Source organism: Canis lupus, chromosome 30 (genome assembly GCF_003254725.2).
Source record: "Canis lupus dingo isolate Sandy chromosome 30, ASM325472v2, whole genome shotgun sequence".
Taxonomy (NCBI): Eukaryota; Metazoa; Chordata; class Mammalia; order Carnivora; family Canidae; genus Canis; species Canis lupus.
Genome location: NC_064272.1, coordinates 12,899,488 through 12,918,662, shown reverse-complemented (window position 1 = coordinate 12,918,662; position 19,175 = coordinate 12,899,488). Strand labels below are relative to the sequence as shown.

The following is a 19,175-nucleotide window of genomic DNA, read 5'->3' as shown; positions in this document are numbered from 1 at the left end:
AATTATTTTAAGCAGTGATTCTTAATGTTGATGATTAATAAGAAAGCATACAATTGTTTTTAGGTGTCTTTATTTTTTCTAGTCTTGTCCTTAAAACACTATCACTATTCATTATAGATTGGCTCATAGTTCTAATATGTTGTTTTAACATGCAATTTTTTGTTGTACTTGTAAAAATTGTAAATGAAAGGAAGCATGAGTTCTAACACCAGTCTCAATTAACCATGGCTATAACCATATTCATTAATTTGAACCATGAATTTATTACACAGTTATCTCTATGCAACTGTTGATAATTTATCTAGATATAGTTTATGGATAAAAAATGATTCTGTTTGTTTGCTTGGAAAAATCCAAACTATGAGGAAATATTCATTGTCCCTGATAATGCCATGCAAATACTATGGCTAGATGTGCAGCATGATAATATAAGTAAATAGGTGATTACTCATGATCCCCATGGCTTAAGGGCTGGGGAAATAAATCTAGAGGTAAGATATACATTGCTGAATTGGATCCTCCAGAGAACATATAACAACTCTAGCATAATTATGCAGTGAGACTTGGAGTGGCAGCTATGGAATAACTAGCACTTCCATTTTCAACATTTGGCTATCTTTAAACCTAACTTTCTCTTATACCAAATGTCTGAAAGTCTCTACAAAATGTTTAGCATATTTTAAATACAGTAACTTTACAAATACTTGATAATTTTAACTAACTTATAAACTTCAGATACACTTTGTAACTCCATGAAAACAGTTTTGTTCCTGAAACAAATCCTCTGTGGCTCTAAGTCCCTAATTATATCTGGTTTTGTTTTAGATCTCAACTAAATTTTTTAAAAATACTTTCATCATATTTGAAGTAAAATAATTAATGAAATGTACACAAACGGTAATCTCTGAGGCATTGCTAACCAACCAGCACACAAAATGTATCTTAGAAGTTGCATGACAACACATTATTCTAAATTTGGTTACTCCCAGAGTCTAAAGGAACATTATCAAAAGATATGGCTCAATGATTATGTAGCCTCAAGTAACTGAATAATTAAGTTATGATTTAACCCAATAATATCATTGTCTTAATTTACTGTATATTTTGCAGCTTTTCTTTCTATGTGGAGCATATAAGGTACATGAAACAAATCTGAAGCAGTATTCCCTAAAGTATACTGTCCCAGACCTAAAAGCCCAATTCCTCCAAAATTCAGTATTTATTCTGATAAGGTAAATCCAATATGCTGACATCCTCTATTTTAAAAAATCCTATAACTAAAGATCAATAAGCACATATGATAAATTACAAGATAGCAAAATAGTAGTGCCAAGGTAAATTATTAAAGTAAGTTATAGATATTTGTAATATCAATACTCACTCTTGGGGTTTTTTTGCTAGCCTTGCACATTATTGAGTGATTGTTTTATGGCTAATGTGTTAACCCTAAATGTCCTGAAAAGTCATTAAGAATTGGCACTTACAACTTAATCAGTGGTACCTGGAATATCAGACGTAGTGTTACCAGAGAAATGGGACTCAAATATCAAGGGAACCAACAGTGAAACTAAATTCATATTGAACCAATGAACAGCTTCTATAGGGTTTATATGTTGCTCCTACCCAAGCCCAGGATTGTCCCTAAAGTCTACATGGGAAACAGTAAAGGACACCCAATTGCCAAGGTTACAGAAATGTGCCCAAGAGGAGTTAGGCATTTGCAAGAACCAAATCTATGAGTTCTCCACTCTTTCAACTGATCCCGTCCTCACCCCTTAGCACTGATATGCTTCATTCTGCTCAATCCTTAGGTGAGAGTAGCAAGAAGTTGTAACTGCATAACAGAAACAAAATTATTAAAAATGAATAAAGATTCATAGCCTCAACCCCCTCTTACCACCAGTTAGGAAAAATCCTGGCTTTGCCTCTTTGGCATTTTCTTCTTCTCTGATTTTAATCACAGAGGTGAATGAATATTAAGAAGAATGTTCAGAATGTGAGTGATGGAAAAAGAGTTTTGGAGAGGTTGAGGAGGTTTAAAGACACAGAAGAAAGGAATGGGGTGTGGAGACATGCGGTACAGAGGATGAAGGATTGGATATTCTTTGACATTCTGCAAGGGAGGAAGCAAGAAGTGATCACTGGAACTGTATGAAATTACTTTTGGTCACTTAACTGTGATTCCTTAAATGTGAGACTTCACCAAGACTGGAATTTTCAGGCAAAGCCCCCCGCCATTAGCAAAACAATGGGAGGTAAAGACAGAAGCAGAACCCTAATGTTCCCCTGACCAACAGCCACAGGATTGGGTAGAGCCTATGAGAACAACTGAGGAGAAATAGGTTGGCTGGAGAATAGAATAAATATAAACAAAGAAAAATTCAAAATAATGACCAGTGTTCAGAAACTGTTCAGTTTTACATTGGGATTGGGACAATAATTATGCAAAATTTTTATACATTTTCCCCTCTTATATATCACTGAAACCATGGTGTACCTTAAAATTAATACATAGTTTAATGTAGCTTTTTCCTTGTAAAGCTGTTATTGAATCAATGGTGAATCATAATCTACTGTAAGCTCCATGAATATAAGAGAACTATTCTGTATCATCATATTATAACTCTTTATTCAGCTCAAACTACTGTACACTATTGTGCACAAAGCTGTAACATAATAAATGCTCAACAAATATTTATTGAATGATATTTCCTAGAAATTTTTCATTTTAATGTGTGTCACACATTTCATATAAATCTGTTATAAATGTTACTGCATTTAATCCTTTACCCCTGCATTATAGATATTATCATGTTAATTTCACAGGTGCTGGAAACTGCATCTCAGAGAGGTTAAGAAACTCTGTGAAAGTTCCAAATTTGGAAAGAGATGGAGCTGCTTTCAAATCCATGTCTAAGGCCTCAAAAACACAGTCTTAATGTTATACTATGTTGTTTCAAGAGAAGAATTCAGTAGACAAATTTAATGAAAGTTCAAAGGAGGAGAGAAACAAGCAGAATCCAAGAACAGAGTCTGAGTGGAAGGGTTATAGTTAGAGTCAGAGAGCAATGAGAAAAGATAAGGGACCACATGAGGAGCTGTCCCTGCCCTAAGCTAAATACCAGACAAAATGGGTCCCTGACTACTAAAAAAATCTGCATTGTCAACACCATTCTTTAACCATATAATACTCAATTCTATTCCTCCTGAGGAATGCACAATACCCCTACTCCAAGTTTCAGATCTGTGTAAACTCACCAACTAGAACTTACTATATAATTTAAGGCATTAATTTTTCAAATAGTGATTTATTGATCCAATGACCAAAATAAGTTCCCAAAAGTGTTTAACATACTCCAGAGGAGTAATTTGTTATACTGGAGGAAAGTAAACCTTCCTTCTCAATCACTGTGACTTACAGAGATACATACTTTGCATTTATATTACACGAGCTAAAAGTATTATGTTGAAGCTCACAGATGCCATTCATATAAGCAAAGGGAATTGATTCCAGTCAACTCCTGCTAATGTACAATAAGCACAGAATAACAAAGAGGACTATGGCCCATATTCAGTAGCCCCCTAGCCAGTTGTAAAGAGGCATCATCTAAAGTGGTAAGCAGTGATATCACTTCCTTCTGCACACTGTTCTGTTCTGCAATTTCATCCATTCCATGGGTCCTCCCCTTGTAAACTATGAGCCTTCTTTCTCCTGACTACAATGCATCCTACAGTTGATAACAAATTGCAGCTGTCCACTAGCTTATTACGTCTTCTCAATGACCAAAATAAATCCATATTCGTGTAAATGTGCCTTTTCCCTCGTAGAAGTTGAAACCGGTTACACATAGTTAATCATACTAGTGTTACCTCTACGGTCAGAAACCGTCATTAAGTCTCTCCTTAGCCTGCTTCCAAACTCAGTAATCCCAATGAGTTCAATTTTTCCCAATCAACCCTCTAATCATTTTCATTTTTATTCTCATTTCCTCTGGAACCTATCCAAATTCTCTATATCTCAGATCAATAATATGATTGAAATTAATCTCACCACAATAGCAGTTAAGACTAAAACCACATGAACTATACTGGGAGAATCACTTCATATTTCCAATGCTTGCCTTTTAGAGCTTGATGTGAAATGTGCTATTAACTTTGCTACTTCATAATATATGCCTTATTCCACTATATTTATAGAATCTAACTGAATCACATCAGCTCATGTTCAAGTTCTACTTACCGCCTCAAGATGGTGTTCTGGATTTCACTTATTTTTTCCTGAGTGAATGATATTGAACATGTCAATTAAAATATTAAGCTTAACAATTTATCCAATTTCTAATGACATTTTAATTTTAATTTCAATAGGCCTAGTCTAAGTTATACTGTCCATATTGAAGTATGTTTATATATAATATATATACATATATAAAATATTACAATCCTTTAGAAAGGATTTCTAAGAGTAGCTAATCATAAAATCATGTAATCTTAGAGGTAGAAGAACATTATGTCAGATTCTGTTCCTTCAGAGGCACAAGACTAGTTGCCTTGATTTTCAGAAAAGGGAGATGGCAAATTCTGTGGTCATATGGTATACATTCCATCCCACCATCAAGAATGTGAATTCTAATGAGCTTGACATAGATACTATCATAAGGAAATAACATAAAATACAAAGATTATTTAAAAGATGCATCAAAGATGCTCATCAGAGAATTGACAGAGGAAATAATTATGAATTATAAATTATAATTATATTATTATAAATTCCCTAAATAAAATTGCCAACACTAAGAATATGATTAAATGCTTCTACTAGAATTAGTCATTTTTAACTTAATTAACAGAGGGAAATAAATCCTCCATATATAATTTTAGTGTACCTTTTTTTTTTTTTTTAAAGATTTTATTTATTTATTCATGAGAGACACAGAGAAAGACAGAGAGGCAGAGACACAGGTAGAGGGAGAAGCAGGCTCCATGCAGGGAGCCTGACGTGGGACTCGATCCCAGGTCTCTAGGATCAGGCCCTGGGCTGAAGGCGGCACTAAACCACTGAACCACCGGGCTGCCCTAGTGTACCTTTTTTGATGAGTTTGCTTCCAGAACACAGATATCATGAAAACTACTGCTAAATCTAAGCCAAAACAGGGAAAGAAATTAACATCAACATCATTAGACATGTAGATCCAGGCAAGCCCACCACTATGGCCATCTGATCTACAAATGTGAGGAGACTGAAAAAAAAAAATTGAAAAATTTGAGAAGAAGGCTACTGACATGGGAGAGGGTTCCTTCAACTATGCCTGGGTTTTGGATAAGCTGAAAGCTGAATGTGAGCACGGGATCACCATTGATAACTCCATGTGGAAAATTGAGACCAGTAAGTATTATGTTTTTGTCATTGATGCCCCAGGATACAGGTACTTTATCAAAAACATGATTCTAGATACATATCAGGCTGTGCCTAAAATTTTCTGCCTGATTGTTGTTGCTGGTGCTGGAAAATTTGAAGCAGGTATATCCGAAAATGGTCAGACCTATAAGCATGCACTTCTGGCTTACACACTAGCTGTGAAACAACTAATTATTGGTGTTAAAAAAAAAAAAAAAAAAAAGGATCCCGGGACACTTGGGTGGCTCAGCAGATAAGAGTCTGCCTTCAGCCCAGGGTGTGGTCCTGGAGACCCGGGATCGAGTCCCACATCAGGCTCCCTTGCATGGAGCCTGCTTCTCCCTCTGCCTGTGTCTCTGCCTCCTTCTCTCTGTATCTCTCATGAATAAATAAATAAAATCTTTAAAAAATAAATAAAATAAATAAAATAAAATAAATGGATTCCACTGAGACATTCTTCATCCAGAGAAATTTCAAGGAAATCATTAAGGAAATCAGCACCTATATTTGGAAAACTGGCTGCGGGCCAGACACAGTAGCATTTGAGCCAGTTTCTGGTTGGTATAGTGACAACATGCTGGAGCCAAGTACAAACATGGCTTGATTCAAGTGATGGAAAGTCACCAGTAAAGATGGCAATGCCAGTGGAACAATACTGCTTGAAGCTCTGGATTGTATTCTGCCACCAATCCATCCAATTGACAACCCTTGGGTTTGTTCTTCTAGGATGTCAACAGAATTGGTGATGTTGTTACTGTCTCTGTGAGACTGTGTTCTCAAACATGGCATTATGGTCATTTTTGTTATCATCCATGTTACAACTGAAGAAAAGTCTGTTAAAATGTACCACAAAGTTTATTTTTTTTAAGATTTTACTTATTTATTCATAAGAGACATAGAAAGAGAGCAGAGACGTAGAGGGAGAAGCTGGCTCCCCATGGGGAGCCTGACGTGGGACTCAATCCCAGGACTCCAGGATCAGGACCTGAGCTGAAGGTTCAACCACCAAGCCACCCAGGTACCCTGTACCATGAAGTTTAAATGAAGCTCTTCCTTGGGAGAGTGTGGAGTTCAGTGTCCAGAATGTGTCTGTCAGAAATGTTCATCATTGCAGTTGGGTGGTGATAACAAAAATAACCCACCAATGAAAGTAACTGGCCTCACTGCTCAGGTGATTACCCTGAATCACCCACACCAAATCAGTGCTGGCTATGAACCTGTGCTGGATTGTCACGCAGCTCACGTTGCTTGCAAAGTTTGTTGAGCTGAAGGAGAAGATCAATCACCATTCTGGTAAGAAGCTGGAAGATGGCCTTAAATTTTTGAGATCTGGTGATGTTGTCATGGTTGATATGCTTTTTGGAAAGCTTATATGATGAGAGCTTCTCTGACTATTCTCAGGATCATTTGGCCATTTGTTATTTCTAATGGACCATTGCTGTGGTTATCATCAAATCTGTGGAGAGAAAAGTTGCTGGAGCTGGTAAGGTCATCAAGTCTTCCCATAAAACTCAGTAGGCTAAATGAATATTATCTCTAATAACTGCAACCTCAGTCTTAATCAGTGGTGGAAGGTCTAGAACTGCTTGTCTCAATTGGCCAATTAAGTTAAACGGTAAAATCTCGTCAATGATAAAAATGCAATGTAAAAACTTACAGGGAAAAGAGGATGTTTTATGTATCATTTGTTTTTTTTCTATAGCAATTTTAAGTTAGTTTTTAAAATCAGTACTGACTTTTTAATGGAAACCATTTGACCAAAAATCTGTCACAGAATTTTGAGACCTATTAAAAATAAAGTTTAATGAGAAAAAAATTCAGTGTAAAAAAAAAATACAAAACTATACAAATAAAATCATACCCCTAAATCAAAAGAAAATGAAGATATATAGATACCTGGATAAATATATACACATATAGAAATGTAAAAAAATGGCTAAAGGTATTCAATCAATAGCAGTAATTGTCTCTTGATATTTACAGGTGATTTTTGTTTATTTCTTTCCTAAAATTCCGTTTTCCCACTTGTATGTATCTGGTCTTTTTTATTTATTTTATTTAGTTAGTTTTAGTATAATTGACAAAAGATGTTAAGTCTCACGTGTAAAATTTAGTAGTTTGACAAGTAAATACATTATGCTATGTTCATCACAAGTGTAGCTATACATCAGTATTACAATATTATTAACTCTATTCCTTATGCTGTGCCTTTTATTCCCCTGACTTATTGGTTTCATAACTGGAAGCTGTATTTCCCTCTCCCCCCACCCATTTTGCTCAACTTCCCACCCTATTCCCCTCTGGCAACCATTAGTTCTATGTATCTATAGGTCTGATTCTGCTTTTTGTTTGTTTATTCATTTGTTTTTTTTAGATTCGACTGCATCTGCATTACATCTTTAACTTGCAATTAAACTACTTTTATTTTGGAATTTTGTAAATCCACAAAATTAATCATAAGTCTTCTTTTTGCAATTTTTAGCTTTATTGCTGGTAAGCCAAGGAATTTAATTTCATGGCTAACCCAAATCACCAATTTAAAATAATAAAATAAAACACACTCCACTCCCAAAATTGTATTTCTCCATGGGTGACAACAAACTAATATCTGGGCCACAATAAAAGACAAAAGGATCTATAGAAAATCTTGGAAATATGAGGAAGGTGAGTTGGTTCAGGCATAGAAAAGTCTAAACTTAAAACAGAAAGTCCAGGAAAACTTCTGTACAATTCTGATTTCAAAGTAGAGGGTAAATAAAAATCACAGAAATTACAGTGGAGAAACCTGAAAAACATTATCTGAGTCAATTGATCAAGATCAATATCATTAGTAGTAACTCATGTTGATTGCATGAGTATGTGACTCTTGATATAATGTGATAAAAGTGGTACTTTACCGCTTTGGTCTTTTTCCTTCAAACCCATAACCTCAGTCTAATAAGGACGAAAGCATCATACAAATCCCAGTTGAGAGACTTTCTTCAAAATACCTGACTAGTACTCCTCAAAACTGTCAAAGTCACCAAAAATAAGAAAAGTCTGAGAAACTGTTGCAACCAAGAGGAGCCTAAAGAAACATGGTGGTTAAATGTAATGCATTCTGTATGGGGTCTAGAACACTAGAACAGAGAAAAGATAGTAAATAAGTAAATACAAATAAATAAGAAATCTGATATAGCATGGCATTTAGTTAATAATAATGTATCAATGTTGGTTCATTAGCTACATAATAGGTACCATAATGTAAGGTATTAACAAGAGAGAAAACTGGGTGTGGGATATATTGGAAGTCTCTATATTATTTTCATGACTTTTCTGTAAACCTAAATCTATTCAAAAATGGAAAGTCGATTTAAAAATTATACATACAGGGGATCCCTGGGTGGCTCAGCGGTTTAGCAGCCTGCCTTTGGCCCAGGGCGCAATCCTGGAGTCCTGGGATCGAGTCCCACATCGGGCTCGTGGCATGGAGCCTGCTTCTCCCTCCTCCTGTGTCTCTGCCTCTCTCTCTCTCTCTTTATGTCTATCATAAATAAATAAATAAATAAATAAATCTTTAAAAAAAATTATACATACATACAAAGCAACCTTGTATGCACAGAGTATTCTACTAGTGCTGACATCATTGACACCCCTCCTCAACTACAAGCTCTTGAAACAAGGTACTGTTTTATCCACCTTTGTATTTCCTACAATGCTGAAAGCCTGTCTTTTATACAAGTACAGGATAAATGTCCACAAAATTGAAAGACAAGAAGATCCAATGTCTGGGGTCCTGCTAACTGCATAGTAATAAAGCAAAATTTTATGTTAAGATGCGCTTTTTCCACTCCTAGCAACTATTGCAGAATTTAATCTTACTTTGAGAGAAAGACTCATAATAGTGGCCTGAAATTGAAAGAAAGGCAAATAAACACAGATTAGTAGCCTCGGGACTACTAACTACATATAAGGAATCTCATAGAACCTATAGGTGTCTTCATTTACAAAATTACCTAACAATGTTGTTGCTTAAAGCTTGAAACTCAAAACAGGGAGACCATATCAAAGAAGAAAATACATAAGACCTGAATTTTGAAGGTTGTTCTGAGAATTAGCTGAAAAAAATACATGTGAACGCCCTTTGAAAATCACCACACAAATAGAAGTTCTTAAATTTCCTCAGGTGTGGAGCACCTGAAAGTCATAGTGCTCCTTGGAGATCACAATGAATACTAATGTTTTGAATTGCAGTAGAGGAACCATTTTAGTGGCAGAAAAGAGAACAATGTGATGCAGAATGAGATCACAACTATATGTACACGCAATACACACAAACATGCACAAATACACACACACAAATGGTTAGACTCAGCTTAACGGTGCCTTAATGATTTCTTCCATTATTATTCATTTGATATTTTGTTCTTTCTTTTTTCTGTATCTGCTTGTTAATTGTACGTATGTCTTCAACACCAAACTATAAGCCAGCACATATGTCTTGCTAGTTCTTGTATATCATAGAGTTTGGCACATAATAGACACTTATTCAACACGTTTCTTGAGCACTTACTAGAAGTTGTGAAATAAGAGTTAAAGGCCAAGATTGCTGTTCGCATGGTAATTCTAATAGGTTAAATGGGGAGAAAGTAGACCTGGGAAAGAGGGAATGGGAGTTGGAAACAGCAGTATAAAGCAGAGTGATTGCAACTGAGAAAATGAGATTTGAGAAAAAAATGGAAAGAAGTAATGGTTGCAGCCAAGCAGATATCTGGCAACAAACCATCCTGGGCAGAAAAATAGAGTATGGCTTCTAGGGTACTAGTTTACCTGGCATGTTGAAAAAACAGCCAGCAGGCCAGAGTGCATGGAGCCTTGTGAATGAAAGGAAGAAGGGTAGGCAAAGTCAGAGAGGGCCAGGCCACACTGGGCCTCATAGGACATGATAGAGATTTGTGCCTTACTCGGTAGTGAAATAGGGAACCATTGCTGAGTTTTTAGCAAAAGACATATCACCTGACCTACATTTTCAAAGGCTCACTCTGGCTCCTGGGTAGAAAATAGACTAGGTAGTATCAAAAGCAGAAGCAAACAGACCTCTTGGGAGGTCAGTGCCGTAATCTTTGGTGGCTCAGACCAAAGCAGTAGGTGTGGCCATGATGAAAACTAGTTGAATGCTGGCTACATCAAAGTAGAATCAATAGGATTTTATGATGGATTCAACAAATGGTTTAGATAGATAGATACTGGGCAATATTCATTTTTAGGCAAACACTATCATGTGTCAAAATCTTAATAAGCATTTATGGACAAAGGAGCTTAAAATAAAACAAAATCATATCTGCTGTATTGACATTATGTCTATTACATTTCTATTATTTTGACAATGACTAATTATTGGTCTTTAGCCTTGGAATATTGACACCCGGCTTCCAGACTCCGAGGGCTTTTGAGGGGCAAAGTTTGAGAACTATGAAGCTGCACAAAAGTGAGGAATGATGATGCTGATATTGAGATTACTTCTCATGGGATTCTGGGAGAGGCATCTAATCTGTTAAAAAAAGGATGTCATCATCTGACTGCAACCCGACGTTGGGGAGTACATCTGGAGCCATGCGGGTGGAAAGGTTCACAGTACTGAGTCCTGGATCTGACTCTGCTTACCAATCAATACCACTTTCTGGTGTTCATTATTTTGATAAAGTTATTAGCAAAGCAACAGTAAAAATTGAAGTGCTCCATAATCCTCAGCACCCACCATTAACTTCTGAAATATTATTGCACGTTAGCTTTTACTGTTACTTTACAAAAGCACTTACTGAAAGGCAGGGGAAGCCAAAAAAAAAAAAAAAAAAATCTGCTAATCTGCTGCTGGTAGTAAAGGGGAGGATGATCACCTCTTCACAGATTGTGAAAATTCCTCCCCCAGAGCAGTAGGGAGGAATTTCAGAGATCTTCTGAATCTCCCTTTTTTTTTTTTTTGACTTGGCCAGAAATTGATAGATATCTTCTAGACTATATAGGGGACAGAACATGCCCCTCCAGAGATCAAGAAATGGGTGAGATGTGCTTCCTGCTTTCCTTCCTAATTCTTCCTGTGCCTTTCTTCTCTCTGCTTCCAGGCCTCCCAGGGATCCTAGCCTGCTCATAGAAAACCAACTGCACACATTTCACAGGCTCTCTGGTGAAGGGATGCTCACTACAGGCATATGTTGCAGAATGTCACTTCGTCCACCTCTCAGCTATCAGGTGGGGGCATTATTTTATTTACTCAGAAGATACCGGAAGCAGATTTCCTCAGAGGGAGGGGGAGGATTTTGGCGCTTGGGGTACATTCAGTTTCCCCAGATCGGCCACCAGCAGCAGCAGCAGCATCGTCCTCTAATTCTGTGCCTGATTCTCAGTCATGCTGAGAATGTAAGGCCCCAGTTTTTCTCTTAACAAAATGGTATCACTCTATATAAACTCTTCCTCACAGGGCCTTTCTGAAGACAAATGAAATAATGTCATCTGTTCAATACAAGCCTGTCCCCCCACAACTCAATGAAAGATGCTATGTGTGATGACCAAGCTTTCCCGTCAGCTGAATTCAGAGACTGCAGCTCACAGTGCTTCCTATGTTTATTCACGGTGCTCTCACATGGGAAAGTAGAGGCCTGGGCATTTGCATTTCTCCTGTGGTTCCACTCTCCTGGCCAAGAAACGCATGAAGAAGGGGCTTCACTGGCCCAGAGCCCCTGCTAGGATTCCATTCACGCCCACCCCTCCCTGACAGAGAGAGGCCCGCACAAGAAGGCTGGGCTCTCATAAGAGGGCTGCCAGGTTCAGGAAGACGCGGCTGTTTGTTCGGCACCACAGGACCCTGTGTGACACTCCACGGCCTGGGCGAGGGACTGTCACAGCAGCCTTTCACAATTCAAAGAGGAAAGGAAAATAGCCTGCCTTTGAGCGTCAGAGATGTGGGAGAGGCAGGAATCAAATCATGAATAAATAAATAAAAACACCAACAGCTGTGATATTTAAAACAGACAATCACTATAACAGCAAATGACAACCCTGCAGCCTGCAGAATCTGCTAATAAACTGTCTGCTGTGACTGTTATTAAAGATAAACTTATGAGCCATGATTATTCAACCATTAAACCTAAGTGGAAATCAAAGAAAGAACTGTGTCAGATGATATATTTGGTGCTGCGTGGCCTAGGAAAATTACTCATCAGATTTGAATCCTGATGTCTCTGTCCTCTAAGGATTGGTCCCTTGAAATTTTGGCACTGTTTATGCAGAAGCTTTCTTCTCTTTTTCCTTTAATTATAATTTTAGTTTGCTAATGTGTGACATTTTGTTTTCAATAAATTGCTGTGATAAACACATCTCATCTCATTATCCATAGAATAATGGGAATGCCATTCAATTCAGCAAGGGCACAGCTACTAGAAGGCAAGACTGTAAGACCTTCCTCAGAGCCATCTACTGATTGGAGCACCTTCGATGCTGAGAACCTTGTTTTAAAAAGCTGCCAAGAAGTCTGGATGGTGAGTAGCTTTGTCGAGAGGTATTAGCTAATGTAACTTCACAAGAATCCAGCAGAAGTCAGCTGATTCCCGTTTCACTTGAATCTCAATCACTGTCATGGCTATTACAGTCAGTGACACGGTTAATGGGAAGAGGGGCTTATTTTGGCAGAAACGACATTATAGAATAAGATTATTATATGAGCGTGCCATTTTGAAGACATAAAAGGATGGCCCAGATTGAAAATAATCTTCAGTTAATGTCCTATATTATTACTATACACAGGATGCAGCAGAGCATAACAGTGGAATCTGAGCTATTCAATCTGGTAGGATTTTCAAAGGTTGCCTTTTAAATCTCTGTTTGATATTAATATTTCCTAAGAGCTTTGAATGAGGAATTTGAAGTAATCCTCAATAATCAGGGTAATAGTAATTTTATTTTTTAAATAAGAAACACAACACCAGCTACTAAATTTGTACAACCTAGAGAGATACAAAGTGTGTGATAGGTCAGGGGATAGAGAGACAAAAAAAAAAAAAAAAAACACCTTCACCTTTTTTATATCCTGCAGTTTTGATCTTTTTTTTGACCTTTCCACCTCACCCACCCACCTGAGTCTCCATTTGATATCCCCCTTCCTCAGAGAGACTTGCTGTGGTTGGAGGTCCCCCTCCTCTGCACTCACATATGAAATAAATGTGCTTGCTGGGCACATATGTGATATCTCAGCAGATCTTGAAAGAATAAATTAATAAATGGCCTAAGCACTTAGGTACATGCCTAATTCTGAAATTATTCCAGGTTAAGGAATCAACTGGGAAAATAAATAAACATGGTATTTATAGCACATATGAAATAGAAGTCAAGAGGCAAACTATCAGCTCTAAGTACCATGAGGATGAAATAGGCCCACATAAACTAGGACTAAAAATGGACTAGGGAAGCAAAATGTTGGTGCTGGAACTACTTGATCACACGAGTTACATTTATCCCAAATTCACAGAGGCCTTCAGGAAACTATAAGACAGTAATTCTCATACATGGTTGGACTTTAGAATCATCTGGAAAGGGTTTTTTTTCTCCTTTTCAATTCAAATTCCCAGATCATTTCCCCAACCAGATAAAAATATCCAAGGGAGGGCACCCATGAATCTCTGTTTATATTTGATAACAACTTCTGAATAGGTGACTTAGCCTCCACCTGAACCTTACCTACTCTGTGAGCCACTTTGTGAGAGGAATGAGTTCCTTGAAGTAGCTTTGCTGCCATTATTTTATCGAAACCAAGCTTAACCCAAACATCTACCTAGTAACATAACAAGTAATACACAGAACAATAGAACTCAATCATATGCTAAATCCCTGAATATCACAAAATAAAAATGGAGCTGAAATAAGCCTCTTTAGATTCAATAGGTAAATGCTACAGTATGATCTAGGAAATAACCAAAAGCTTATCTTTTATACAATGGGCATCTTGATAATGAAACTTTGCTCAGGAGAAGTAGAGCCACATGCTGCCTCTAAAGAGACTCTCCTGCTCCCAAAGACCCAGCAACAATCTAAAATGCTGTTTTCATTTTGTGATGTGAGAGCAGAATGTGCCTTGTTCTCATGACAGATGGGTTTCTTAAAAGTTGTGTAAACTTGGAGTTTTTTTAGGTAGTTGAGCTGACGAGCTCACTATTTAAAGAAAACATGAAATGAATTTTGTTTGCATTAAAAATATTTTTTAAGTTTTTATTTAAATTCTGTTTCGGTAACATACCATGTGCATTGAAAAATATTTAGAGCTCCTAAAACTACCTCTGAATGTGTGTTTTATCTGAGTTTTTAATACTTTAGAACTGTGTAATAACTAACTGTTATTATGTGGGCTTAGACATTATGCTGTCCTCTGAGACACAAAACCACATGTAACAAAACTCTGCCATAACCTAGAAATCATTAGAAAACCAGTCATAGTGAAATTTTGGAAAAAAGGACACATCTGCTCTATCAGAAAACTATGTTTCTAAAAACATAATTTAATGGTTGATATTACACTCTAAGGTCAACAGTTTTTAAAGTGGGCACATCAATATTTTAAAAATGGAAAAGATTATGATGTGCTATACTTGATACCAAATTTTCAGAAATATGAAAGTTCCTTAATGTGAGTCATGCCATTGAAACTTGCACTTACATGAAACTTTAATTTTCCAACTTTATTTGCATGATCCATTTAATTGTATCATCCTCACTAGAGAAAAAGACTTTTTAAAAATTATGTATGGGAAATTAAGCCATAAAGCAAATATCCACTATTATTTTTATCCCCATTTTACAGATAGAAAAAATAGACTCAGGGAAATTAAGAGTTCTGTCCAAGGTCACACAAGGAGTCAATGACAGAAATGGAAATTCAATTCACAATTTCTGGCTCCCAAGTCATTTTCATCAGACCATGAATACAAAGAAGCAGCTTGCAAATGTTAATGAACAATTCCCTTTGGCTCCATATAAAGTAGAGCCAAGAATGTCATTTCATAGGGACCAGAAATGAATTCTTGGCCCCAAATAGAATTGCCATATTTCTATCCAAAATTTAGCATATATTTAGACCAAAGCCAGCAATAATGGCATTTTCACCAATAGTGGTTTAAAAAAAAAAAACAAATAGGAAAAAAGAAAAAAGTTTCTCAACAAAGCTATCCTTTGCTTTGAGCAAGATATATGAGTCAGTTGGTCTTTGGGCAAAAGGAAATGAAAAATTCATCACCTGGGATGACTGTTCATATAAAAGGCCTTACAATCAAGAAGCAATTATAGTCTGTATGTGGTAAACCTTCATCTTAAAGCTATAAGTAAAATGATAAATATCAGATTCTTCTCACTGGGAATACCTTGGGAAAGTGAAATGGGGAGAGAGGCAGGAAAGATTTAAAACCTGCACCAGAGCAAGGCACTTTGCCAGGGGTATATGGTACATGACTGGGGAAAATGCTTATTCTCCTCCCCTTTATGTTTCTTTTCATACAGATCACTATGTGTTAGCATTGCAATCCTGGTCTCTCTATATCCCTTCATTCACTCTGCTCTCATTTAATGTGTTCAGAAAGAGAAACTGTGCAGGCATACCTAGTCTTCCTCTTTTTGTCTTTTGACAAAAGATCTGTCCACAAAGATCATGGACTTCTAATTGAACTCTACTATAGATAGGACCTCTCTATTCAGATGCCCTGTCCGGCCCCCCTCTCTTTTTTTAGCATTCCAGAATAGCCCTGTCCCCTTAATAGAGATGTCTCAGGTGAATTCTCTGAGAAGCAGACTCTGAAACAGAGAGTAGTCTCAGGATTTGAGTAGGAATCCCCTTTTATAATTTGGAGACAAGACCAAATTTTTATGTCAATTGCTAAGGCCACCAAACTTACAAGAAATTAATCTATCTATATTTCTTATAATTGTTCACTTGGAAAATAGTATATTTAATCTAAAATTTAATGAAATAATTTAATAAAGGATAAGTAAGTATGTGTTCAAACATGTATAGTAACCATTAGAACACATTCATGTCTGTGGTGCCAAGACAATTCGATAGAAAAAGAATAATCTATCCAAAAATGGTGCTGGGAAAACTAGATTTCGACATGCAAAAGAATGAAGTTGGATCTCAACCTTACACCAATATACAAAACTTACATGAAAATGGATCAGAGATCTAAATATAAGAGCTAAAACTATAAAGATCCCAGAAGAAAATATAATCAATCTTTTCTACCTTAGGCAAGGCCATGGTTTCTTAGATGTGACACCAAAAGCACAATAAGAAGAAAAAAATAGATAAATTATCCATCAGCAAAAATGCAAAACTTTTGTGCTTCAAAGGACATCATAGAGAAAGTGAGAATGTAACCCACAGAACTGAGGCAAATATCTGTAAATCACATATCTGATAAGGGTACATGCAAAATATACAAGGAAATCATACAGCTCAAAAATAAAAAGACAACCCAATTTTTAAAAATTAACAAATGATTTGGAAAGATTTATTGAAAGAATATGCAAAATGGCAAAAATAAGCACATCCAAAGATACTTAACATTATTAGCATTAGAGAAATGCAAATAAAAACTATGACAAGGTAGTACTTTACATATACTAGGAAGACTAAAATAAAACCAGCAGCAATAGCAAGTGCTGGTAAAGATATGAAGAAAATTAAACCCTCATATATTGTGCATTATTGGTGGGACTATATAATAGTGCAGCCACTTTGGAAAACAGTGGAAAGTTCCTCAAAATGTTAAAGACAGAGTTACCATGACATAGTTCTCCACTCCTAGATATATACCCAAGGGAAATGAAACATATTCAAACAAAAATGTGTCCATGAATATTTTGAACAGCATCATTCATAATAGGGAAAAAGTGAAAACAAACCAAGTTATCTATTAACTGACGAATAGATAAGCAAATTGTGATACGTCCGGCCAATGAAATATTATTCAACTCTGAAAAGGAAAGAAGTACTGATACTTCTACAACATGGATGAACATTGAAAACATCATGTTAAGTGGAAGAAGGCAGACACGAAAGGCTACTGTGATTGTTAATTGTATGTGTCAACTTGACACGGCTAAAGGATGTCCAGATAGCTGGTAAAATATTTTTTCTGGATGTGTCTGAGAGGGAGTTCTGGAAGAGATTGGCATTTGATTCAGTAGACAGAGCGACAAGATCCACTCCCACCAATGTGGGTAGGCATCCTCACTCAAATGGAACCAGAAACATTAAGAAAGGGTGACTCTCTTCTAAAGAGGGGATATCCATCTTCTTCTGCTCAACATAAGTTGCTTTTAGCTCTTGACCCTCTGGATTCTGGAAGTAACACTATTGGCTGCCCTGGTTCTTGGGTCTTTGGACTTGTACTGAATTTTACCACTAGCTTGCTTGTTTATAGGTAGCAGATTGTGGGAGGGATTTCTCAGCCTCCATTACCACATGAGTCAATTCCTGTAATATATTTCTTCTCATATATAAGCATATATACATCCTGTTCTGTTTCTCTGGAAAACCCTGACCAATACAGCCACATATTGTATAATTCTATTTACATGAAATGTCCACATTAGGCAAAGCAATAGAGACAGAATATAGATTAATGGTTTCTTGGGACTGGGGGTAGGAAGAATGGAGAATTGATACCTACTGGGTATGGAGTTTCTTTTTAGGGTGATAAAATGTTCTAAAATTAAATATCGGTAACAATAACATAACAACTCTGTAAATGTGCTAAGACCTGCTGCATTGTACAATTTAAAAGAGTAAATCTTATGGTATGTGAATTATATTTCAATAAATCTGTTATAGAAATGTTTGTATTCACAAGCAGTTATAGAGTGTCATATATAGACACTCTGCTGAATATAGAGCACCTGTTGAATAGGACATTAATCATCAAGGAAAAAAATAATTTGCCCACATGCATTTAAGAAGACTAAGAATTCAAGAAAAGCTGATCAGAGAGATCTCCAAGGATTTTGCTGAAGACTCGGAGACCTAGGTCATTTGCACTCAAAAGTGACTTTGACATAGCCTCTGGTCTGGGCAGACTGCAAGGCAAAACAGCATATTTTGCATGAAAGGTGTACAAAAGCCTTAGTCTGGCATTCAGAGCCTCACAGTGTTACATCAATCTAACTCAAGCTTATCTATCAGTTTTCCTATTCAAAGTCTATTTAAAACTACTCAGCATTTCCCCCAAATCCATCTCATTCTTTACCACCTGCTTGTGCTCTTAAGATCCCTAAAATGCCCTACCACCTTATCTCCCTCCTTACAGGTTGATTCTATCTTTCAAAATCCTCCTTAAAGGTTGTCTTCTCTATGGAGCCATTGCTAATTTTCTCCAATTATTATTTTTTTTTTTTGCTAATTTTCTCCAATTAAATGTACTTCTCTGATGCTTTGTTTCCGGGTTTACTCTGCCTTGTATTAGTTATCTATAAATTTGTATTATTTTGTCTCCTCCTAAGGCCATTGCAATGGATGTCCACTGAGTAAGTTTGTGAGAGCAGGGGCTATATATCACTCCATCCAATGGCATCTTCAGCATTCACTACTAGTGGCAGAGATACAAATATTTGTTGATTTAAAGAGGCTGTCTATTTCACAGTTTTTCAATTTTATTTGTGGGTATAGAGATAAAACATGACATTTGATTACTTGACATTTAAATAATTAGAACTTTAACCTGATAAAACTGTCTCTTTATACTGAATATTCTAACACAGAAAC

General features: G+C 36.5%; 1 long non-coding RNA gene across 5 annotated transcripts in view; it reads left to right on the top strand.

Moving 5' to 3' along the window:
* Positions 1 to 19,175, top strand: part of LOC112675984 (uncharacterized) — a 100,968-nt gene that overhangs the window by 47,999 nt on the left and 33,794 nt on the right. For all 5 annotated transcript variants that reach the window (XR_003146224.3, XR_004810808.2, XR_007407402.1 and 2 more), the window contains 2 exons: positions 11,500 to 11,626; positions 12,771 to 12,912. This is a non-coding gene — a long non-coding RNA (uncharacterized LOC112675984). The remainder of the gene's footprint in view (positions 1 to 11,499; positions 11,627 to 12,770; positions 12,913 to 19,175) is intronic.